This window comes from Stomoxys calcitrans, chromosome 3 (genome assembly GCF_963082655.1).
Source record: "Stomoxys calcitrans chromosome 3, idStoCalc2.1, whole genome shotgun sequence".
Lineage (NCBI taxonomy): Eukaryota > Metazoa > Arthropoda > Insecta > Diptera > Muscidae > Stomoxys > Stomoxys calcitrans.
In genome coordinates, this window is record NC_081554.1 from 140,043,179 (window position 1) to 140,067,914 (window position 24,736).

The following is a 24,736-nucleotide window of genomic DNA, read 5'->3' on the forward strand; positions in this document are numbered from 1 at the left end:
CGTATACTGCATTAACTGCAAGACCAATGGACATGTGGCGAGTGCCAAGGACTGCCCGAGGCGACTGGAGATACTCCAGAAGAGATCGAGACGCACGATTGTCCCACCTGTCGCGGTTTCGGTGAACCGGGTGGATCCGCATCCGGTCACGGATGGTAGAACATTTTCGGATGCTATAAGAGGCACCCGGGCAACTGGGGCCAGAATGACTCAACAAGGAGGATCAGGAGTCAATCGGGCTGTTGACATGTTTGATGAGGAATGCAGACGGCTCCTAGGTGGAGACCTTATAACTTGCCTGAAAAGAATAGGCAGCTATGCTGAGTCCTACCGTAGGCTGCAGACAGATGAAGAGAGGACCCGTGCGCTGTACGGGCTTTTGTTGTCTATGAAGCTTGATGTATAGATATAAGTGCATATTCATAAATGTAAATTCCATAGTGTCTTTGCACAAAAGACACTACTTGAAACTTTTCGTGGATACACATAAACCGGACGTTCTGATGGTGGCGGAACATGGGATGAGGAGATATAATCGGCTAGAACTTCGAGGTTATAGGTGCTACAGAACGGATAAGTCTGACAGGAAGAGAGGGACTGCGATATTTATTAAAGATGATATAAGGACTGAGTGCTGTGTGGTGGATCTCGGGGAGCTAGAGGGCACTTTAGTTAAGGCCTGGACTGACGGTGGATTCGTCTACTTCGCATCTTTATATTGTGCACCGCACGTTGCCTTGGGAATTGGAGATCTCGACAGGCTCCTAGACATTATTGGACCGAGTGAGGCAGTACTGGCGGGGGACCTGAATGCCAAACACATGGATTGGGGTGGCGATGACATCAATCGAAGCGGTAGGACACTTAAGGAGTGGATGAGGTTAAGTCCCACGATTAGGATCTGGCCGACGGCGGGGCCCACACGGTGCAGTGCGACCTGCAACTCGTATATTGACATTTTTATGACTACGAGCGGACTCAGGCCCACTGGGGCGACCCTTTTGACTACCTTGGATTACGATTCGGACCATGAGGCAGTGCTGATGAACGTGGAAATGGACAGTTTTCAGATCCTCCCTCCGATTGAGGCTTTTGATTACAGGTCTGTTAGGACCAGAAAGCTGAACAGCGTCCTGGCACAGAGGCTGGATGGATGCAAGTTGCCTGTGGACAGAAATTGCACCATAGGGGAAGTGGACGATGCAATTGTTGGAATGAACTCGGCTTTTGAGGAGGCAATGAACCAGTCGATTAGGCGTTTCAGACCCTGCCGGGGAGTGATGAAAAACCTCCCAGAGGATATACTGGAGCTGATCAGACAGAAAAAGTCCCTCAGAAGAAGAAGATACCGGCTGCTTGACAGACAGGAGGCTAATACGCTAGGGGCGATTATTCGGAACCTAGGTAATATAATCGCACGGAGAATTGCCATTTTTGAAGAGGAGGCCAAACTGGAGATATTAGGGGCGATTAGACCAGGGTGTAATATGTTTCAGAAGTTGAAAGGACTTTGCGCGGCCAAAAGAAGGACGAAGATGGGAGATCTCGTTGGACCGACCGGAGAACTGTTGACCTCAGATGAGTCTAAGGCGAACGCCCTGGCAGATAAGCTCTCGGAAATTCAACAACGGACAGGGTTTACAGGTGTTGAGGAAGGAATTATCGACCTGACATCATATACACCTATGATTGAGTTCAACTATCGGATTAGGGCTGATGGCTCTGGGGATGTCCCTGGGCAACTGGGATTATTGAAGACTGATGAGATTGGTGCGATGGTCAAAGGGCTTAACAATAAGAGGAGTTCGGGCCCTGACGGTATTCCGAACTTTATTTTGAGGAGAGTGGATGCGGCGACCTGTGGGTTTCTAACGATCCTTTTTAACCACTGTCTCAGCCTGAGGTACTTCCCCAGGTCATGGAAGAAGTCGAAGGTTGTCCCAATCCTGAAGCCGGGTAAGGATCCGACATCTGCCGCCAGTTATAGGCCAATCTCGCTGTTGTCCAATGTGTCGAAGCTGCTTGAGATTGTGATGCTTGGGAGATTGAATGATCACATTGAGGATAATGCCATTCTTAAGGAAGCTCAATTTGGTTTTAGGAAGGCGACTTCGACCACACATGCCCTCCTGGCCCTCACGAGCAAAGTCACGGAAGGTTTTGACGCCCGTTGTGCGACTATTGCGGTTGGATTAGACTTTGAGAAGGCATTTGATACCGTTTGGCAGGAGGGTATCTTTAGGAAGATGAGACATTCCTATGGCTTTGATGATCATCTCTGCGTCATGGTATCCGATTATCTCAGGGAGAGGTCGTTTTCTGTGTCTGTTGGACAGGCGACTTCGGGGAACAGGGAGATAGTGGCTGGAGTTCCTCAGGGCTCGGTGCTAGGACCGGTGCTATATAATTTATATCTGGCTGATATTCCAGAGCCTGAGACAGGCGAAACTCTCATTATATACGCGGACGACATTTTAGTGGCATCCACCCATCCCAGGGCGAAAATGGCTGCCAGGAATTTAACGAGATACCTTGGATGTTTGGAAAGATATTTCAGAGAATGGAAGCTGAAACTTAACATCGAGAAGTGCTCATCAATCGTATTCAGAGGAAAAAGAGGAAATCTCTATAAGAATGCTCGTGGCTATGTCCCCGATATAAAGATGTACGGTGAGCAGATAAGGAATGAAAAGACGATGAAATATCTTGGGATTGTCTTTCAAGAGGAATTTACCTTCACTCGCCACATGGACTACGTTTTGGGGAAGGCCAGGGCTGCATTTCATGCCTACGGAAGTCTCTTTAGAGGAAGAAGGGGATTGAGCAGTCGGGTTAAGCTCATTATGTACAAGCAAGTTGTCAGACCGGTCCTTTCATACGCACATCCCGTATGGGCATTTATTTCATCGGCTCAAATGGAACGTGCAAGGCGGTTCGAGCGCCGTATGCTGCGATACGCTCTCAACATAAGATGCCATGTGACGGCAAGTGGCGAGATGAGGATGCCTTCAAATCGACGAGTCTACAGGGAAGGCGGTATGCCCAGAATTGATGCCTTTATGGTTGCGTCGTCCATCTGCCACCTACGGCGATATTCGGCCCATCCGAACGGACTAATCCGTGGTTTATTCCCCACTGTGGAGAGATTTGAGTACTTAAGGGATAATGGAAAAGCCTTCTCCCCAGTCTGTCTTCCTCTTATGTCCGATAGCGGCATGCTATATGGTGATGACGGTAGACTGATGTTTTACCACAGGAGATTTAGGAGCCTCAATATTGAGGATACGGTCTACGCGACTGACCAATAGGAAGGGACCTGTATATATCTGTAAATATGTGTAAATATTTTATTTTCTGGATTGTTGATGTTTTGTTTGTACTTTTGTTTTGTTTAATTTTGTAAATACCTTCTTGATGGATTATTTTGATTTATGTTTTGTTTGTAAATACCTTTTATTGTTTTGTTTCTATAGTATTAAGTAGTTAAATAAGATATTGACCTAGGTTTTGTCCCTTTCCTGGGTTTTCGAGATTTTAAGTTAGGGTTTTCTTTGTGGAACCTTCGGAGTTTGAGTTGGAAGTGGGCTGGACTTCAGTATACCATTTAAGTTTTCTTTTTAGTATTCTTAGATAAATATAAATGCTAAGAGAAACTGTATTAGAAATAAGATAATTATAAGAATAAGCTTGTAAATGTATTATAAAAGAACTTGGGAAATAAATCAAATCAAAAAAAAAAAAAAAATCAAATCGTTTCAGTTTGAGATTAAAATTTGTCCGAACTATCTTCGAGATTTGTTGTCACTTCCACTTTCAGTTATCCGCTCTTGATGTTTACGCTTCGAGCACCAAACACTCAATAATCGTAATAGTTGCCTTACGGAGCGATTCCCGATATTTATAGAAAAAATTTGGCGGGCTACAGTTTCCAATAAGGGTGTGTGCTGCGTATATGCTTCAACATTTGTATCTGTACACACGAAGTGTATACGAACAACCCCGAAGATAGATCGAAGCGTATGTGTATGTAGTAAATTCAGAGCGGATTTTGTATAAATATGAGGTATCGCAGCATGGTAAGTATTAGTTCTTGTGCATATCTTGTGAAGTGAATTTAATTTAAAAAGTGAAAAAATGACTGGTCGTGGTAAAGGTGGCAAAGGCTTGGGAAAAGGTGGCGCTAAACGTCATCGTAAAGTGTTGCGTGATAACATCCAAGGTATCACCAAGCCTGCAATCAGACGTTTGGCTCGTCGTGGCGGTGTAAAGCGTATCTCTGGATTGATTTACGAAGAAACCCGTGGTGTCCTGAAGGTGTTTTTGGAAAACGTTATTCGTGATGCTGTCACCTACACTGAACACGCTAAGCGTAAAACCGTCACCGCTATGGATGTCGTCTACGCTTTGAAGAGACATTATCTTGACGCTATTTTGGAGAAAATTTTAAAAACTTTAAAACTAAAACAATCGGTCCTTTTCAGGACCACAAAACATATTTAAAAAGAGATATTTCTTGTTATAAATTTTTACTAAAAAAAAAAATACATAAAATTTATTTGAAAATAAATATTACCAGTTTTCAATTTGCCGTCGGCAAAAATGTAGCTTCTATAATATACATACATACATGACGAAACTAAAACCGACGCCATTAGAACAATACGATGAAACGATGGTATACAACACTAAAAAGCATACATACACACAGATACCAAAATGCACGCATATACTACCATTAAATGTTTCCTTTGCTTGGAGCTGCTAACTTTGTCACAAATGTACGAAGAGGGACGATCGTAGATACTTCGTTTCGATGTTTTGTTATTACATATGCCAATTTTTTTTAGCATCAGAAAATGAACAATGATTACCATGTGATATTCAAATGTAAAATAAATAGTTTTTACAGTACACTAATGGTAACATTGATCCTATTAAATGCCGATAATCTTGAGTAGGGTCGATAAAACTAAATTCTTATTATGTTAATGTATGCAAAAAGGCGAAATGTTGATGCATGATAATTGATAACTGATAATTATGACATGTATATTAAAAGACCTGCAATAGTCGATAAACATATTTGAAAATGTTTACCTATAAACAATAGATGGCAGATTTTTTTTTTGTATTTACGCCTAAAACAGGATTCCAATTTTCCTCAAACAGGTCAGCAGATCTCCGCCAAGAAGGCGTTTGCACTCTCCATCGAATTGCTCCAGTGTCCTGTTAATATCCCCGGAGATGTCCTTGTGAACTGGCCCCGATTGACCCATATCTCGCGTCGTTCGAGCCACATCAGCAAATGATCCATTCCTACCATTTATGGCAGGAGGAGGGACAGTTGCTCGAAATTGCGTCTGTCTCGGCTCTGTTTTCTTCTCCGTCCTCTTGCGAAGAATCTCAATGCGTCTCGGGCAGTCTTTGGAACTCGCCACATGTCCATTCCCCTTACAGTTTTCGCAGTAAACTGGGACTCCAACAGTCCGGACTATCCGTCCTGTAGACGGCTCAGTGGTAATATTCTCCTGTGTGTTCAGGTCCTTCCCAGGGATGGTGCAACTGTCCGGTCCATGAGAACCCCCGAACTTAACACATCTATATGTCATCCTACAGTTGGTAGACACGTGTCCAAAACGCTGGCAGTTCCTGCACTGTGTCAGGCCACCAGACTTGTGTCTCTTAATGTGAACTCGGCAATTCAGCATATATTGCAGGCGCTTAAATCCTCCAATGTCAGATCCCTTGCCCAATTGAACAATCCAGCGATCGCCCTCCAATTTCAAAATCTTCAAGAGGTCCAGTTCAAGCCCACAATCCCCTAGGAATTGCCGCAGATCCTCCACGTCATATGTGCCAGACAGACGCCGAATTATAAGGGAGAAAGGCTTCATTTCCTTAGGCGTATATGTGAAAAAATTCAGCCCCAGATCAGTTATGAAATCTCTTGTATTCTGATGGTCTTCGATCTTACATAGACTCAATCCAATCAGATTCCTATTTATGATTCTCATGCTAAATAACCCATGACCCAGATGCCTAGCCAATTTGTCTGTCAGTTCTTTAGGATTACTCCCATAAACTCTAATTACTGATGGGCTGGACTTACCTCGTGTAATCTGCGATGTCGTATGCGTCTCAGCTGATTCGCCATTTCTCGTCAGGGATGTTGCACTCTTGCCATTCGCCTGCTTTAGTTCTGATATATGGACGGGGGCTGTTGTCTTCTTTATTGCGCCTTTACTGGTGTCTATTGGTGTTGCCGTGTTTGGAGTTGCCTTCACCCAGATTTCTATCTTCTGTACAGTTGTATCTTTGGTATACCTCTTCGCAGTGCCAAAGTCCTCAGCTACTTTGGCCGACATTTCAAAATTTTTGCCCAAAGGGACCTCAACAACGACATCCACCAGAGCTACTATTTCGTATAGTTTGTGCCTCAGGAACTTTGCTTTGTATTTGCGAGCGCAGTTCCGCTAATTCAAAGGCCAGTTGTCTTTTCTCATTTTGCAACTTTTCGATTGTTTCCATATATTGTGAGATTAACAAATTGATTCTAAAATCCTCATAGCGTGAGTCACTGCCGCTGCCGCTACCGCTTTTCTTGTTCTTTTTACGTTTACGCCTTTGGACTTCATCTATGTGCACACTGCCGTCTGACGTACACGTGTCGTTCTCCTTCCTGGCACCTCCAGCACCTGAAACACCCATAGTTTTTCGATCTGGAGCATTATTTTGAGAAGGCTCACTCAAAAGGTTGTAGTAGTTTGTCTCGGCCATTTGATTGCAATGTTGCTTTCCACCATTGCCAACAAAGGTGCTAGTTCCCAATGGCGCACATCGGTAGTGTGCGCCGGTGTCGATTTGTGATTTGATTTTCTCCTCCACTGGTCAGCTCAATATAGGGAATGTGAAAACACCGCCTCCTATGCACTTCTCACTTTTTCAAGCAATGTGGCCAAATTTGCTGCCTACTATTGCTTCTCACTTTTTAGAGTAAGGTATGGCAAATTCAATGCCTACTATCACTTCTCAAATTTCGAAGTGAGGTATAAAAATGTCCAATATTAACTGCGCTTACAAACTTAAAAATAAATGACACTTGGCAAAGTCACTTGAGAATTAAAATTTGTTTTCAAACTTCCGCTTTTCGAGACTTATGTCTTAACTCAACGAATTAACAAAACAGAATAGATAGTTGCCTTTCGGAGCAATTCCCGATATTTATAGAAAAAATTTAGCGGGCTACAGTTTTCAATAAGGGTGTGTGCTGCGTATATGCTTCAACATTTGCATCTGTACACACGAAGTGTATACGAACAACCCCGAAGATAGATCGTAGTGTATGTGTATGTAGTAAATTTTTTTCTGCTGATTCGCCTCATCTTCCTGTCTTTTCTTTATTTCAGCCAGTTCAGCTCTAAGTGTTTGATTCTCCTCATGGAGTAATTTTATTGTAGCTTGAAGCTCTTTAAGGATTTGATTCAGCTTCTTGCCTTCAGTGGGTGAATCACCATCTCGTTGAGCTTTTTTCATCTTGCGCTTTCTATATCTATGGCTCAAGACAATCGGGATATCATCAGATGTGAAACCGGCTCCATCGGATTTTGTAGCATTATCGATATTCGTTGTAAAGGCAGTCATCGACTTGCCGTCATTGAATGACTGGCTGGAGGTTGTACTCAATGATTGAGAGGTAGCGCTCAATATTTTTCGTCCATCAATGTAAATATGTGCCTTTGTGCAATCACCAAAATTGCTGGCTTTATCACCAGCAACACCAATTAATGGGCCTTTAGCATAGGTCTCATGCTGATATTTTTTTCATTCGGGATCAGAAAATTGTCGCTGACGACAATATTCGAAGCATTTGCAACTACAGTGCTCAAATTCTCAACTAGATCAACTCCTCTGTCTTCTATGCGAGTCTCATTGTTCTGAGGAACATCATCGGCCTTATTCGAAGGAAGTTCCTGCACTGGTGCCTTCTCTTGCTTCTCAAAATTTTGAGTGATCAAACTGGCAAATCAAACTTTCTGCGCAGCACCGACGACTACTATTTCTTCTCACTGGTTGCACTTAACAAAAGTCAAAAGTCGCTTTCACCAATTTCAGTGATTGGTGCTTGAAGTGCAAACATCGTGAGCCAACAGTGAAAGTGATCTTCAAAGTTTGATAACAGATTTTAATCTCGGTAGAAGTGACTTTTTGACTCCTTAGGTGCCGTTCGTGAGAAGTGGTAGTAGTCATCAGGGCTGCGCAAAGACATTATTTTGCCAAATTTGGTATCCTAAAATTTGAGAAGTGATAGTAGTCGCCAGTGCTGGCACAAAATCGACAGCTAGACCAGCGAAATGTGAATGTCCCTCTGGGGCATAATATACAAATAAAAGGCAGCAATTTGCTTGATTTTGAAAAATTGAATGATGGTTGTAATGAACTCGTTTTTAATTAGAATATGAACTCTTGTGAGAACAGATTTGGTGTTTTAGCTATGGCTGATGCTATAGATAAGAAGGAGACTGTTGTACAGCGTAAGGCAAGTGCCCCTACAAGCCGAAATAATGGAAGTGATTGTGCTAAGACTAACGATGATAGTGTAAACTTCGAGCAATATTCGACTGACAGCAATCAATTTGTCGAGGCAAAGACCAAAAAGAAAAGAAAGAAGAAGAAGACAAGCAGCGGCAGTGAAGCTGAAGGCGACGCTGCGTATAAAATAATGCAGCTCCAGAGCAAAGTGGATGAGTATCAAAAAACAATAAAGGAACTACGGATGAAGTTAGATGAGTTGTGTGCAGCATCATTGCAGACAAGCACAAAGGGCGGCGCACTTATGGCACCTGTCACTAGCCACTTGACGTTGGCAAAACCAACAATAAAGGAAGCCATTACAAATCTACAACTACAAGAGATGGAGACTGACGATATTTCTGTGGGTAGTAGCAGTCTCAAGTCGGTCAAGGTAGCCGGAAACCTTGGCACTGCGTTTGGAAATGATGAGACAACATCAGCAAAAGTAACTAGCAAAGGGGCAGTGCCGAAGGGCTATAAGGAGATTCCAAATCAAGAGACACCCAAGATGAAGCACAATGTTTTGGCTGGTCAGAAGATGAGCGGGGCTGCCAATGAGCCAGAGAGGAATGAGACGATGCCTGAGAGAAGAAGGAATGGTAAGGTCAGCCCACCTATTATAAAAGTTTATAATGCTAATGTTAGGGAGCTTAATATGATATTGAGAACATTGTTGGGGCACGCCCTTTTTGTTGTGAAAATTAATAATAAGAATGTCTTGAGTCTACAGACGGTGTCCCTAGAGGATTATGATAAGGTTCGTAGGATGTTTGATGAGAGGAAATATAAGTATGTTACATACACACCGAAGGAGAGAAGACCATTTACCATGTTTGTAGCTGGGCTATCTGGTACATATGAGGTAGAGGACTTGCGAGTTTTCTTGGATAGCAAGGGGATGGACATTAAGGTGGAGAAAATAGTAAGACTTAGAGGAGATAGATGGATAGTACAGCTTAATGCAGTTTCTGATATTAAGGCGTTCTGTAGACTACAGTACATTTTAAATTGTAAGGTGGTGATTTCTAATTTCAAGAAGGAGGGGATTGTTCAGTGCTGGAATTGTCAAAGGTTTGGACACACATCACCGAACTGTCGCTTGGACTATCGTTGTGTGAAGTGTGGGCAGTCCCATGGGCCCGGGGGATGTGAGGTGCCATGTAGGGATGATAATGTAGAAGAGAACGTTACGACGGATCCGGATACGGGTGGGATAGTGCGGAAGGTAGGGCTTCCTGTTAGGTGTGCTAATTGTGATGTTGAGGGACACGTTGCTTGTGACCATAGTTGCCCCAAGAGGATAGAGATATTACGTAGATTTCAGGAAAGGAGAGAGGCTGATAGGAATGGTGGGCATGCCCGTAATGATGCTGCGGTTAAGATGAATGCTTCGAGTGCGGGTACGAGAGGAATGACCTTTGCGAATGCGGCCAAAGCTTCGGTTGTGGCTGGTGGGGCTGCAGGCAGACAGGAGATGGCTAGGTCTGAGTCACTCATGGGAGGGTTCGATGCGGAGTGTAAGAGGTTGTTTGGCCAGGGCTTTCTGCCATGTGTGCGCAGGATTGAGGCCTTTAGAGGGGAATATCGTAGGCTGGCTAGTGATGACGATAAGAAGAGGGCGATGATGGGTTTTCTGCTTAGCTTTGGTGATGATGGACGGTTTTAGGTGTATTTTCGTCAATGTGAATTCGATGGTGGCCAGGAGTAAGAGGCATTTTCTTAAGATCTTTGTTGGGAAACATCGTCCTGATGTTTTGTTGATTGCTGAGCATAAGTTGTCTGATAGGCATTTGTTTGAATTGGGTGGTTATAAGGTTTTTAGACAGAATAGGACTGGTAGGAGAGGAGGGGGGACGGAGATATGCCTGAGGGATGGTATAAGGGGTGAGAGATTGGATGCTGATCTTGGGGGTATAGAGGGTACTATTGTGAGAGTCAGAAGGAGAAGTGGGGTGAGTATTGTTTTATGCTCACTGTATCTTAGGCCAGGGTTGATTATCGACATGGAGGATATGGATAGACTGGAGGGCGTTATGGGTTCCAATGAGGCGATTATTGGTGGGGATTTTAATGCCCGGCATGCCTATTGGGGGGATGATTTTACGGATACGAGGGGTAGGAGATTGAAGGAATGGTTGGATTTGAGCCCGGCATTGGTGTTGAGGCCTACTGACGGACCGACGACGAGCAGGTCGTACATTGATTTCTTCATCACGACGGTTGGGATTATGTTGAAGGACGGGCCAAATGGGTCACAGACTGTGAATGGACTTAAGACCCTAGACTATGACTCTGACCATAGGGCTGTCTGCATAGAGTTTACGCTTGGTGATCTGGAGAGTAGTGTACCGGTGCGGTATTTTCAGTTTGAGAGGATGGACGTCGGTATTTTTAATAATTGTCTCGTTGGTCTGATGGGGGATGCGTTTTTGCCTTTGGACAGGAATTGCACCATTGAGGAATTGGATGATGGTGTGGAGAGGCTCACTATGTCCATTAGGGGGGCTATGGAAAGGAGCATCCCGATGACTGGGGTGAAGGGAAGGGAATTGCCCGATTTGCCAGCGGATATTCTGTCGTTGATAGCGCAGAAGAAGGGCCTTAGGCGGAGACTCTACAGACTACACGGCCTCCAGGAGGCAGGTACGGTGAGGACTATGATAAGGTTACTTGACAAGATTATAAGGGAGAGGATATTTCTGTTTGAGGAGGAGAGATGCGTCCGGCTATTGGGCAAGATTGTGGCAGGGAATAATATGTATCGCAGTTTGAAGAGATTTACAGGTACGAAAGTAGGAAGGAGGATGGGTGACTTGACTGACTCTCAGGGGAGACGGGTTTATACTGATGACGGTAGGGCGGAGATTTTTGCCGACTCTTTCTCGAAGGCACAGGGCGCGGTTGATATGGAGGATCCCTTTGATGTGAGGGCTGGGTCTACGAGGCCTATGATGGATTTTGGGAATGGTATCACTGCTGATGGTGTTGTGGACGGTGGCGGTGATGTGCCTCCGTTGAGGATGGTGAGGAGTTCAGAGGTAGGTGCGATTCTCAGAACTCAACTGCAAGAGGAGTAGTGGAGGGGATGGCATCCCGAACTTTGTTATCAGGAAGATGGACCATAGGAGTTGGAACTATTTGGCGGTTCTTTTTAATCAATGCATTAACATTGGCTACTTTCCGAGGGCTTGGAAAGAGTCTAGTGTTATTCCTATCCTTAAACCGGGGAAGGATCCGACAAGTCCGTCCTCTTATAGGCCCATCTCTCTGATATCGAGTTTGGGGAAATTGTTTGAGATTGTCATTTTGGAGCGTGTGAATGAGGCTATTGAGGAGAGTAGTGTCTTGGGGGAACATCAGTTTGGTTTTAGAGGAGGCACCTCTACGGTTCATGCGCTAGTGGTGCTAACATCTAAGGTGTCTGAGAGCTTTAGAAGACGCAGTGGTACGTTGGCAGTGGGTCTTGATTTTGAACGTGCGTTCGATACGGTGTGGCACAGGGGCCTCGTTACGAAGCTTGAGGGGTATGGTTTTGGACCTTTTTTGACGAGGATGGTGGCGGGTTATCTCCACGGTAGGAGCTTCCATGTGTTGATGGAGGGTGCGGTTTCTGAGTGTAGAGTGGTTACGACGGGGGTCCCGCAGGGGTCTGTGCTGGGACCTGTGCTCTACAATTTGTACTTGGCTGATATGCCTCTGCCTCAGGGGGGAGATTTGGCTATGGCTTACGCGGATGATATTGTGATAGCGGTTACCCACCCTAGGGCGGTGGTTGCTCAGAGGAGGATGGAGGACTACCTTGAGGAGCTGGTGCCTTATTTGGAGCGGTGGAGGCTGAGATTGAACCTGGGTAAATATCGGTCCATAATGTTTAGATGTAGAGGCTTGAGACTTTTTAGGAATGTATGGCGTTTCTCTCCGTCGGTCAGGATAGGCGGTACGGTACTTGTTAACGATGATAACATCAGGTATTTGGGTGTTGTTTTGCAAGAGAACATGTCGTTTGTGAAACATGTAGATGAGGCGATAAGGAAGGGAAGGGCGGCTTATGCTATGCTGTATAGGACTATGAGTATGAGAGGAGGTCTTAGTAGGAGGGTCAAGATGATTATATACTCCCAGGTTGTTAGACCGACGATTTCGTATGCGTTCCCTGTCTGGTGTTTGGTGTCGTCTAGCCAAATGGAACGCATTCGCAGGTACGAGAGGAGGGTGTTTATCCACTGCTTTGGGGTCAAGGGAAGATTGATGGAGGAGGGGTACCGGGCTAGACCTTCGAATAGGACTGTCTATGATGAGTGCGGGATTGTGCGGATAGATGCCTACATGGCAGGACTGGCGATTAAATTTCATCGGGGTTGTGTGAGTCACCCAAATGGGAAGGTGAGAGCATACTGTATCTCCAGGGAGCAGTATGATAGGATAAGGGAGACTAATGGTCATATGCCCCCGATTGGCTTGCTATTTCTTGATGAGGGGGGCTTGGTGTTTGATGATAGGGGGCGTGTGGTATTTTACCACAGGAGGTACCAGACGTATAATACAGATAGCCCTGTTTACAGCATGGTCCAATGATCTGACATTGGATTCTATGGAATTATATTTTTATTTTATTTTTGTATATACCTTTTTGTGCGATGAAATTTTTATTTTTTTTATTTTTTCTGTTTTTGTATATATGTAAATATTTATAGTTTAAGTCTTAGGTTAAGTGAAAAAGGGTGCTCGGTTTTACCTAATTTTCCCGGGCTATTTATTGGATGGATAAATGGACTTTATTGTATAAGATGTCAGGTGGGCTGACCTTAAGAAACCTACTTTTAAATATGTAGTGTTATATTCTTAGATAAATGTAGAGATACATGTTAAGAAAATTTATAAAATAAGAGAAACATGAAATGTAAATTTAGATAAGAAAAGAAATGGAAATAAACTAAACTAAACTCGCTTTCACCAACTATTCAGTGGTTGGCATTTGAGATATGAACATTGTAAGCCAGCAGTGAAAGAGGTGAATGATAAAGTTTGATAACAAAAATTTTAATCTAAAGGAAGTGAATGTTGGACATCTAAAGTGCTGCGCAAAAACTTAATTTTGCCAATACTGGTATATTAAAATTTGAGAAGTAAGAGAAGGCGCCAGTGCTGGAACTTCCCAATTGTAAAGTTGTCGACGTCCCTAGCGATCATAAAAATCGCATAGGGGGCGTCAGGATGAAGAAAGTGGAAAGCTTAAGCGAAATAGTTGCTAGTGCATCGAATTCAATCGCTACCTGCGAATTTCCTCGCAAAAGTGAGAAAAGGTGGTCAAGTGAGAAAGACCATCATTATGAAAGCCTGAGATATGAGGCAAAGATAAGGGAGCAGGCAAAGCAGATTGAAGTCTTTACATCAGACTACAAAAGAGCACAGGAGAAACTTGTGGAAATTGAATGCGGCAAAGCGCATCGACGATTTGGAAGCCAAGCTAAACGTGCTTACCAAGGAATTGGCTGGCAAAAATGTCAACGTCAGCCTACATATCTCGAATGAGTGGGTTGCAGATAGCACTCCAACAAATAATAGTAAGAAAGTAGATTGGCATGCCGACACCAATCTTATGGAAAATAATGGCATAGTGCAAGGCCGCAGCACTATGGAATCGGAGATAGGCCGAGAGGCTCCGATGGAAGAAGAGATGATGACCAATGAGACTGTGGTACCAAGTCAAATAGCCGAAGAGGGTGCTTTCAAAGAGGTGCGGAACAAACGCAATACCGGAGCAATCCCAAAGATGACCAATGATGGAACGGAGAAGACTAAGAATGAGGGGAAATCAGGTAAGGCCATCCCACCCATAATTAAGGTTTATGATGTGAATGTGAAAGATTTTACTAAGAAGATAACCAAGGTGTTAGGGCATAGCATTTTTACGCTGAATTTTAATCAAAAAGGAAATTAAAAGAAAGTAAAAAGAAAATAAAAAGTACTATTTAAACTTTTCTATAAATACATGCCCAGCGGCAGTAAGGGCTGGAAGAGCGGCAAATGGGAGGTGTCTCCTATCCATGGCGGGTTTGAGGTCAACGTCTCTGCATAAAAGATCCGATACCAGGGCGTTGTCGAGGTCATGGCACTTCGTAGAAAATTCAAGGGCACCGCTCATCAAAAACACATCGAGTTTTCCAGAACCATACGTGTCATAAAACTCCCTACACGTCGGCGATCTAAAGGTCCCATCCCCCTGGGAAAAAGGCCACATGCCAAAGCATGAGCGAAGAACAACCAGCTCCCAGACCCTGAGCCTCTACATATGTCGTGAGGAAATGTCAAACTAGGCAGGAAAGGCATGACAAACGACAGGCCTGATAACCAGTTTATAAATAAGCTGCCTAACCTCCCTGGTAAGGCCCCCCTCATCCGAAGAAGCCCAGCATAGGCGAAATACAAACGACTAGCCTTATTGAGCACGTGACCAACGTGTCTCGAGAAATCAAATCTAGTATCAAAGACAACACCTAGGTACCTCAATACAGTGGAGACCTCAATCCTGCCACCCCCGATAAACAAATCGGGAATGTAGCACCTAAAGTTGGGGAAGACTTCCCCATATTCAACTCCAGCTTCCACCTAGAGTAGAATTCATAAAGACCATCCAGAAATGAGTTCAACGCCCTCTCTACAGCAGACGCCCTAGCTCCCGAAAATACAACCAGCATGTCATCAGCATAGGCGAGTAGCAAACCACCCGAGGGCGAACTAGGGACATCATGGACGAATATGTTAAATAACATAGGCCCTAGCAGAGAGCCCTGAGGCACACCTGCTAGCACCTGTCTCTCAGAAGAGAGCTTAAACAATAAGAAGACCAAATCAAGAAACAAGACGTCGAGCGCGTAGGTAGTGGAGTGCCCTGACCTAAAGCCAAACTGAAAATCAGCCAGAATTCGCCTTTTCTCAACAAAAGCAAAGACCCTCGCTGTGATTGAAAAGCACCGCCAAAAAGACAAAGACAACTTCGCTAGCCTTCCTATGCGCCACCTCGGGGACACCGTCAATGCCGCAAGACCTTCTCGCAGCCTAAGGGGAATCGCCGAGGCTACATCATCCCGGTCCTCCCTCCAAAGAGATCTGTCATCAACTACAGACCCGTCAGCCGTGAAGGACGGAGAAAACAAGACAACAGGGGCCCTGTCAGGAATCCTCTCAACAGTCTCTGTGACGAGGCGGTGGAGAGGGACTCCGGGAAGACCCACCGGAGGATGAGCAGAAGAGTCCATAGGAGCGGCCAACAAATCCGCCTTGCCAGCATCGTCAACAACAGCAGCACCATCCGATCCAAGCAAAGACTCCACAGGCGCAGCAGCAGCCAGCCCGGCAGCTCTTTTAACACGGCCATACGTTCTGCAGGCCACTCTAATACGGCCGAGATATTTCCGGACCCACTCCTCCTCAAATACGCGATTAAGGTCGCGAATAATGTATCCAAGATTCCGGACATCGGCCCTAAGTACAAAAGTGCGACCAGGGTCTGGACACCTGCGCAAGGCGCAACGGAATCTTTTCCTCTCCCGGATTATCCTGCGCCTCATCCGGACCCGGTGGAACAGCCTGCTTTATTGCCTCGGAAAACGCAGAGCCCAGACCGTCAACACACAAATCAATCTCATCGGCAGAAACATTCCGGCCAGTGGGCAGAGCCAAGTCGACAAGGCCGTCCCTTAGAACGCGGCTGAAACCACGTCCTATCGAAATCCAGAAAAGAAGGACCCTCAATCATCACTAACCCCCCCACAGCCAACTCGAGAAGAATCGCCTATTGTCAGACTCAAAGTCAAGCACCCTGCTGTTGAAGACACCTCCCGCCAAGGAAATCCCCGGAGTCCTCAGGAAGAAGTCAATGAAGGAACCTACAATACCGTTGAGCCTAGTTTCTCCTGTCAGCAGCCACAGCGTCCAAAGAAGTACCACCAGCCAAAAAATTGAAGAGAGAACGTCCCCTAGCATCAACACCACCAAGCACCAAACGAAACACAGGGTCCAGAACAGAAATCGCAAAGCCAATACCAGGGCGAAGATAAAGCGACACAAAGGAAATCATCGACCCATCGTCTCTCCACAACCCTCCACAGCCCCCAATTCAAGAGGAATCAACTCGGAGCGAAAATCCTCCCTGACGAGTACGCCAACACCGCCGCCTACCCCCGTCGTCCTATCACGCCTGTAATAGACGTATCCCTCGTACTCAACCCTGTGATCCCTTATAAACAACTTCAAGAAGTGTCTTGTCCAGGGAGACATGAAATTAACATTCAAGAAGTTGCATATCAGGGACCTAACCATCACAGAGAGGACGCCCGCCAAGTGCGACAGCATATGACACCCCAGAAAGAATTTCCGCCAACCTAGAGGAACGAGCGCGAGTTCTGCCCCTATCCTCCTCCTTCCTCGAATTCAAACGGGTCAAGAATTGAATCCGTTTAGGACTAAGTGTACTGCCAGCCGTGTGACCAACAGCACTACAATTCACACAGGAGACCGGCTGTGTCGCCTTCCGAACAACCTCACCTATCACAGGATCTACAACATCCTGAAGAACATCCTCAGCCTTGGAGCGAATCGAGCAGTCAGCAGAAGCATGAGGGGCATGCCACAATTGGATGCAACGTGCCCGAAGCGTTGACAACGGAAGCACTAAGTAAATCTGGCCAATCTATCCTTCCTGATGCGAACACGACAATGCAACATCCGAGTAATTGCATAAACCATGCCTATGTCGCAATCTTTCTCAATGCGGACAACCCATCTGTCACCAGCAACAGAAATTGCACCAATGACCCTAGCGCCAAGCTCCGCCCTATCCGCCCTCGGACGGCAACCCTTCATTGACCACCGTGTGAGAAACGAGGGCCTTAGGTGTGTGGGTATGGAACTTGTACCCCCTCTCGGACAGAAGCGAACCATACTTATAAAAAATTCGCCATGTCTAAATATAGTGTGTAGGAGACCACTCACCTCTTTTACACCAGCATCATATATGCTGACCGCAGGTAATGAGCTGTCCTTTGATCTATTCCCAGTAATATTATTGGTATTAGCAGAATTAACAGCAGCAGCAGTAGCAGAATTAAATCAGCAGCAGCAGCAGTTTGAGCAGTGGATTTAATCTCGCCTCGCACGATGGACACGGAGATTTTTCGCTTCCCCTTCTTCGGTGTCTTATTCTTGGCAGCATATAAAGCAGGAGCCGCAGCAGAAGTGCTTGCCACAGGCTCCGAGGCATCCTTCTCAGGGTTACCATGGCAATTGGTAACCGCAAGTGGGGCCGGCGTTGCCTTCACTTTCTCCACCTCCCCGAGCAACGGCATTTTGCAACCGGCGGTGTGGACACTGAATCAACATCCATGGACAGGGTAGTAATGTCACCCTGTCCAGTAACAGCAGCACATGCATGACCAGGCTTTGTTAACGCAGCCTGGTATTGGGCATTATTACGCTTGAGATTCCCACATCAAGCATTAGACCTTCAATAACCCGTTGAAAACTGGTTTCACGTTTCTGGAGCTCTCGGATTTGTTGACCGAAAGCTTCCTGTAGCTCCTCGTTTTTGCGCAACAGCTCGTTCTTGCGCTCCATCTCTTCAGGTGTAATGACAACAAAATCTTGGTTGGTTGTCATCTTCTTTTCGGGCAATCCCTTTGAGGGACACCTTCGCTTTGGTCGTCGTGCGATCTCACCGGCATCTTCATTCCAGGCTGTGCAACCAATAAACTCTGGTTACACAGCCAAAAGAATGTCCTTTGCAGGGAAAATCGCAAAAAATCGCCTCCTTTGCGCTTCTCAAAATTAGAAGGCACCTCAATGGACAAAATACCAAATTAGTGTCTTAAGTCTTTCGACACTCAAATGCCGTCGGCAAATGCACAGGTTCGTGTCTTAAGTCACTGGATGCACAAATGCCGTCGGCAAAACAACTGGCCAATGAATAGCTGGTAAACAGCAACACACAACAGAGAGCAATGGAATTAAATCTCCAAGCTCTATCGGTAACTTCCAAAAGTTCTATGTGGCCAATTGACACAGTTGAGTACACGCGTGAATAAAAGTCTTTTTCAACAAATCTTCTCAAATTCAAGCTTTTTTTGCCACAAGTAGATTTATGGACAGTTTGCTTAGTACGAGCCATTATTCACTAGAGGTTTTTAGTTCACTTCACGATATGCACACAAACACTGTTAACACTCTAATAGTTGCCTTTCGGAGCAATTCCCGATATTTATAGAAAAAATTTGGCGGGCTACAGTTTTCAATAAGGGTGTGTGCTGCGTATATGCTTCAACATTTGCATCTGTACACACGAAGTGTATACGAACAACCCCGAAGATAGATCGTAGCGTATGTGTATGTAGTACATTTTTTTTTCTTCATTTCAGCCAGTTCAGCTCTAAGTGCTTGATTCCATGTATTCATATTTATTTTCCAATTCACTTAAAATTATTTTACATTTCCATTGTAGTCCTATATACATATAATACTCAACATGCTTATTCTACATTTCTCTGAGTCTATAATAATTCCAAATAAATTCTAGCAAGGCCAGCCCAGCCGATTTACCATAAGTATCTATTCCCGAATGCACGGATACATTAAATCCTCCCCGAAAAAATGGAAAAACAGGGAATGTAAAACCTACTATATAAAAACCTAAGCTAAACTATCACTAACTAAATCTAATAAAACCAAAACGAATAAAAGAAAGAAATGCGTCCATCGCAATAAAAGCAAAATAAAATAAAATAAAATGAACAAAATCATAAAGCTATATACATCTCCACAACTATCTACACTATTTACAATCAGACCACAGGCACCCACTGTGCCGTGGCGTATACCATATCATCCATGCCATATTGGCGGAATCTCCTGTGGTAGAAAAGGGTACGTCCCTCCGAGTCACAAAAATGCATTTAATTCCCATCAGGAGCCATGCTCAAACCAAGGCCGAACAGCGCCTGCCTTTTCTCAGCATCAGAGTTCAGTCCCCTGAAGGTCTCAGCGAACCCAGCAATCTTGGCCATGTATACATGGAAGTCCTGTCCGAACAGCCGTCTACACTCCGCATTGAAGAAGCCCATTGCCTGAGCCGCCCTCTGCGCCGTCTCATTCCTCATTCCAACTGGGGTGATCGTTGGAGAATTCACATGCCTGGCAACGTTGGCATAAGAGCCCGCGGTCATCCTTGGTGGTGGTGGCGCCGGAGCCAGCACCTGGGCCCTCTTTGGAGGCGCCATGGTCACTTTCCTCTCTTGCATGCGCTGGAGTACTTCCAGGCGCTTCGGGCAATTCTTGTCGCTGGCCATGTGTCCGCTAGCCTTACAATTAGCGCAATATAGAGGGGCAACAGCCGCCCTGACAATCTCCCCTGTAGCCGGATCCTTGGATAAGGTCCCTTCTCCCCCGGCCTCGGCCGATGGCACACTGCACTCTCCTGGTCCGTGTGGAGATGCGCATCGCACGCATCTGTGCTCCATGCTGCAATTGGCCGCAACGTGCCCGAACCTCTGGCAGTTATGGCATTGGGTAACCCCTCCTGCTTTGTTCTTCACCATGTCTATTCTGCAGCCCAGTATGTATCTTTGCCTACGGAAAGCCTTCACATCGGAATCCTGGCCTAATTGTACGATCCATCTGTCGTACATGAGTTTCTTTATGACCATATCGCAGATCTTGATGCCAGTCGCGTCCAGGAAGGCCTTTAAATCCTCTACGTCATAGGTGCTAGACAAACCAGAAAGCATTATCGTATATGGCCTCATATTCCTCGGTGTGAAGGTGTAGAAGGACGTACCCTCTCCTATCAAATATTGCTTGACCCTAGCGTGATCTTCCAGTCTCACTAATTTAAGAACAATCATGTTCCTATTCTTTATATCAATATTAAAGAGATCATGTCCTAAAAGCCCCTTAAGACCTGACATGAATGTCTTAACATTTACCCCATAAACCTTCACTATAGGTGGGCTGGCCTTACCTGATCCAACGGTCCTTCCCGCATCCGTGTTCGAGTCAGCGCCTCTGTTCCTGGTAGTGGTCCTCTGGTGATTCAAGGTTGTTGTTGTCATAGTTGTTGATGACTTTCCATTATTAGCTTGGGTCGTTTGTGGCTGCTTCTGTGTGGTCTTGCGAATAGCCCCTTTTGACATGTCTACAGTCGCCGGCGGTGCGACATCATCCTCTTCCATCAACGCTGCACCGAGGTTTTCGGCTACCTCGGTGGACCATTCGGTTATAGCCTTACTACCAGATGTAGCTATGGTAGTGCTGTCATAGTTGGTTGCTGTTGGCTGCAATTGGTGCATGGCAGCTTTAGTGGTGGTGCTGGCAGCAAGCCAGTTTGTCGTAAATGTACTACCAGATGTAGTGGTGGTAGTAATATCATTGTTGTTTCTTGCTGACTGCGATTGGTGTACAGTAGCCTCAGTAGTGATGTTAGCAGCAGCAACGAAACCAGATCGTGTGCCTTCAAGCTGTTCAATTTTACAGCGCAGCGTCTCCACAAGAGCACACTGTGCTTCCATTCTAGCAATCAAGTCCTGATTCCGCGCTTCAAGATTTCTATTCGCTGTCTCAAGCCTCTCAACGGCAAGTTGCAATTTCATGGCGTTATAGCTGGAATCGCCATCAGAACCATGGCCCTTCTTCCGCTTCCGCATTTTTGAATCTTCCTTGTCAGATTCAATTGACGATTTAGCCAAATCCATGGGGTGGCCGTTAAAATCAGTATTTTGCTGTCGCCGACAGTCGTTCTCATTGGGTCGTCGACCGCCAATGTCATCATTGTGGTTGCCAGACATGTTATTGGCACTGCCTTCCAGTGTCACATTCGATAAATTGGCCGGAATATTTATCTCATAAGAGAAATTCTCGGCCGACACTTTAATCGTTTCCACCTTCTCCTCTATCTTAAAGCAATTGCTTTATCTCACTTCACTTGTTTAATTATTTACTGTTCACTGCACTTCACTTGGTGTTGTCACCACGGCTGCTCAGCCAATAATACTTAATAATAAGTGCTTGATTCTCCTAATGGAGTAATTTTATTGTAGCTTGAAGCTCTTTAAGGATTTGATACAGCTTCTTGCCTTCAGTGAGTGAATCACCATCTCGTTGCGCTTTTTCCATCTTGCGCTTTCTATATCTATGGCTCAAGACAATCGGGATATCATCAGATGTGAAACCGGCTCCATCGGATTTTGTAGCATTAACAATATTCGTTGTAAAGGCAGTCATCGACTTGCCGTCATTGAATGACTGGCTGGAGGTTGTACTCAATGATTGAAAGGTAGCGCTCAATATTTTTCGTCCATCAATGTAAATATGTGCCGTTGTGCAATCACCAAAATTGCTGGCTTTATCACCAGCAACACCAATTAACGGGCCTTTAGCATAGGCCTCATGCTGATATTTTTTCATTCGGGATCAGAAAATTGTCGCTGACGACAATATTCGAAGCATTTGCAACTACAGTGCTCAAATTCTCAACTAGATCAATTCCTCTGTCTCCTATGCGATTCTCATTGTTCTGAGGAACATCATCGGCCTTATTCGAAGGAAGTTCCTGCACTGGTGCCTTCTCTTGCTTCTCAAAATTTTGAGTGATCAAACTGGCAAATCAAACTTTCTGCGCAGCACTGACGACTACTATTTCTTCTCACTGGTTGCACTTAACAAAAGTCAAAAGTCGCTTTCACCAACTATTCAGTGGTTGGCATTTGAGGTGTGAACATTGTAAGCCAGCAGTGAAAGAGGTGAATGATAAAGTTTGATAACAAAAATTTTAATCTAAAGGAAGTGAATATTGGATATCTAAAGTGCTGCGCAAAAACTTAATATTACCAATACTGGTATATTAAAATTTGAGAAGTAAGAGAAGGCCCCAGTGCTGGAACTTCCCAATTGTAAAGTTGTCGACGTCCCTAGCGTCAGGATGAAGAAAGTAGAAAGCTTAAGCGTTGTAGTTGCTAGTGCATCGAATTCAATCGCTACCTGCGAATTTCCTCGCAAAAGTGAGAAAAGGAGGTCAAGTGAGAAAGACCATCATTATGAAAGCCTGAGATATGAGGCAAAGATAAGGGAGCAGGCAAAGCAGATTGAAGTCTTTACATCAGACTACAAAAGAGCACAGGAAAAACTTGTGGAAATTGAATGCGGCAAAGCGCATCGACGATTTGGAAGCCAAGCTAAACGTGCTTACCAAGGAATTGGCTGGCAAAAATGTCAACGTCAGCCTACATATCTCGAATGAGTGGGTTGCAGATAGCACTCCAACAAATAATAGTAAGAAAGTAGATTGGCATGCCGACACCAATCTTATGGAAAATAATGGCATAGTGCAAGGCCGCAGCACTATGGAATCGGAGATAGGCCGAGAGGCTCCGATGGAAGAAGAGATGATGACCAATGAGACTGTGGTACCAAGTCCAGGAGGCGAAGAGGGTGCTTTCAAAGAGGTGCGGAACAAACGCAATACCGGAGCAATCCCAAAGATGACCAATGATGGAACGGAGAAGACTAAGAATGAGGGGAAATCAGGTAAGGCCATCCCACCCATAATTAAGGTTTATGATGTGAATGTGAAAGATTTTACTAAGAAGATAACCAAGGTGTTAGGGCATAGCATTTTTACGCTGAATTTTAATCAAAAAGGAAATTAAAAGAAAGTAAAAAGAAAATAAAAAGTACTATTTAAACTTTTCTATAAATACATGCCCAGCGGCAGTAAGGGCTGGAAGAGCGGCAAATGGGAGGTGTCTCCTATCCATGGCGGGTTCGAGGTCAACGTCTCTGCATAAAAGATCCGATACCAGGGCGTTGTCGAGGTCATGGCACTTCGTAGAAAATTCAAGGGCACCGCTCATCAAAAACACATCGAGTTTTCCAGAACCATACGTGTCATAAAACTCCCTACACGTCGGCGATCTAAAGGTCCCATCCCCCTGGGAAAAAGGCCACATGCCAAAGCATGAGCGAAGAACAACCAGCTCCCAGACCCTGAGCCTCTACATATGTCGTGAGGAAATGTCAAACTAGGCAGGAAAGGCATGACAAACGACAGGCCTGATAACCAGTTTATAAATAAGCTGCCTAACCTCCCTGGTAAGGCCCCCCTCATCCGAAGAAGCCCATCGTAGGCGAAATACAAACGACTAGCCTTATTGAGCACGTGACCAACGTGTCTCGAGAAATCAAATCTAGTATCAAAGACAACACCTAGGTACCTCAATACAGTGGAGACCTCAATCCCGCCACCCCCGATAAACAAATCGGGAATGTAGCACCTAAAGTTGGGGAAGACTTCCCCACATTCAACTCCAGCTTCCACCTAGAGTGGAATTTATAAAGATCATCCAGAAATGAGTTCAACGCCCTCTCTACAGCAGACGCCCTAGCTCCCGAAAATACAACCAGCATGTCATCAGCATAGGCGAGTAGCAAACCACCCGAGGGCGGACTAGGGACATCATGGACGAATATGCTAAATAACATAGGCCCTAGCAGAGAGCCCTGAGGCACACCTGCTAGCACCTGTCTCTCAGAAGAGAGCTTAAACAATAAGAAGACCAAATCAAGAAACAAGACGTCGAGTGCGTGGGTAGTGGAGTGCCCTGACCTAAAGCCAAACTGAAAATCAGCCAGAATTCGCCTTTTCTCAACAAAAGCAAAGACCCTCGCTGTGATTGAAAAGCATCGCCAAAAAGACAAAGACAACGTCGCTAGCCTTCCTATGCTCCACCTCGGGGACACCGTCAATGCCGCAAGACCTTCTCGCAAGCCTAAGGGGAATCGCCGAGGCTACATCATACCGGTCCTCCCTCCAAAGAGATCTGTCATCAACTACAGACCCGTCAGCCGTGAAGGACGGAGAAAACAAGACAACAGGGGCCCTGTCAGGAATCCTCTCAACAGTCTCTGTGACGAGGCGGTGGTGAGGGACCCCGGGAAGTCCCACCGGAGGATGAGCAGAAGAGTCCATATGAGCGGCCAACAAATCCGCCTTGCCAGCATCGTCAACAACAGCAGAACCATCCGATCCAAGCAAAGACTCCACAGGCGCAGCAGCAGCCAGCCCGGCAGCTCTCTTAACATGGCCTTACGTTATGCAGGCCACTCTAATACGGCCGAGATA

At 45.3% G+C, this 24,736-nt stretch overlaps 1 pseudogene; it reads left to right on the plus strand.

The window, feature by feature from the left end:
* The first annotated feature begins 4,131 nt into the window (after positions 1 to 4,131).
* LOC131995794 (histone H3-like) overlaps positions 4,132 to 24,736 on the plus strand; it is a 66,913-nt pseudogene continuing 46,308 nt past the window's right edge.